At 33.2% G+C, this 1978-nt stretch overlaps 1 protein-coding gene across 1 annotated transcript in view; it reads right to left on the reverse strand.

The window, feature by feature from the left end:
* Positions 1 to 1978, reverse strand: part of OBSCN (obscurin, cytoskeletal calmodulin and titin-interacting RhoGEF) — a 141327-nt gene that overhangs the window by 100419 nt on the left and 38930 nt on the right. The window lies entirely within an intron of this gene.

The raw sequence follows: 1978 nt of genomic DNA on the forward strand, positions 1-1978 counted from the left end.
TGACACATTAGACCAATTGGACATAATTGATGTTTGCAGAGCCTTCCATCTAAAAACAGATGCTTATGCATTCTTCTCTAGTGCACATGAACATTCTCAAGAATCGACCACATACTGGAACACAGAAATAGCCTCAACGAATATAAGAGGGTCGAAATCATACCAACCATATTCTCTGATCATAATGCTTTGAAACTAGAGATCAACTGCAAAAAGAAATCAGAAAGAACCACAATTACATAGAGATTAAACAACATGCTACTGAAGAATAATTGGGTCAGGTAAGAAATACAAAGAGCGATCAAGAGATACATAGACACGAATGATAATGATAGTGCAACATATCAAAACTTTTGATAGTACAACATATCAAAACTTTTATGATAGTGTTATATGATAGTACAACATATCAAAACTTTTCAGACACAGCAAAAGTGGTCATAAGAGGAAAGTTCATATCATTATAGGCCTATCTCCAAAAACAATAACAAGCCCAAATAAACAACCTAATGCTTCATCTTAAAAAACTAGAAAAGGAAGAACAAATGAGGCAGAAAGTCAACAGAAGGAAAGAAATAATCAAAATTAGAACAAAAATAAATGAAATTGAAAACAACAACAAAAAAAACAATAGAAGGAATAAATGCAACGAAGAGCTGATTCTTTGAGAAGGTTAATAAAATTGACACACCCCTGGCTAGACTCACTAAAGAAAAAAGAGAAAGGACACAAATAAACAAAATCAGGGGTGAAAGAGGGGAAATTATGACTGACATTGCAGAAATACAAAGGATCACGCAAGAATACTATGAAAAAGTATATAACACCAAATTTAATAATGTAGAACAAATGGACAAGTACTTAGAAAAATATAACCTTCCTAGACTGAATCAAGAAGAACTGGAAAATCTAAATAGACCGATTAGCAGTATGAAAATTGAAACGATCATCAAAAATCTACCAAATAGTAAAAGTCAAGGACCAGATGGCTTCATCCGTTAATTCTACCAAACATTCACAGAAGATTTAATACCTATTCTTCTCAAACTCTTCCAAAGAATCGAAGAGGAGGCAATACTTCCCATCTCATTTTATGAGGCCAATATGACCCTGATACCAAAACCTGGTAAAGATAACACAAAAAAAGAAAACTACAGACCGATATCTGTCATGAACACAGATGCAAAAATCCTGAAGAAGATACTAGCGAACTGAATGCAGGAACATATTAAAAAGATTATACAGCACGATCAAGTGGGCTTCATCCCAAGGCACAGGGATGGTTCAACATATGCAAACCGATTAATGTGATATACCACATAAACAAATTAAAAAATAAGAATCATATGATCATATCAATAGGTGCAGAAAAAGCCTTCAACAAGATGCAGCATCCATTTATGAACAAAACACTTAATAAAATCAGTATATAAGTAAAGTACCTCAACATAATAAAGGCCATATATGACAAACCTTCAGCCAACATTATACTTAATGGTGAAAAACTAAAAACCTTCCCTCTAAGATCAGGAACAAGGCAAGGCTGTCCACTATCACCACTGTTATTCAATATAACATTGGAGGTCCTAACGAGTGCAATCAGGCAAGAGAAAAATATAAACGCCATCCAAATAGGAAATGAAGAAATCAAACTGTCACTATTTGTGGATGCCATGATTCTCTATATAGGAAATCCTAAAGACTCCCCAAGAACACTACTAGAAACAATAAACAAACACAGTAAAGTCTCTGGATATAAAATCAACGTTCAAAATTCCATAGCATTCCTATACTCTAATAATGAAGCATCAGAAAAAGAAGTGGAAAAAATAATTCCTTTTGCAATTACAACAAAAAAATAAAATATCTAGGAGTAAATTTAACAAAACATGTGAAGGACCTATGTAATGGAAACCACAAGACCCTATTAAAAGAAATCGAAGAAGATACAAAGAAATGAAAAGATATTCCGTGTTCA

Source organism: Pteropus vampyrus, unplaced genomic scaffold (assembly GCF_000151845.1).
Source record: "Pteropus vampyrus isolate Shadow unplaced genomic scaffold, Pvam_2.0 Scaffold197, whole genome shotgun sequence".
Taxonomy (NCBI): Eukaryota; Metazoa; Chordata; class Mammalia; order Chiroptera; family Pteropodidae; genus Pteropus; species Pteropus vampyrus.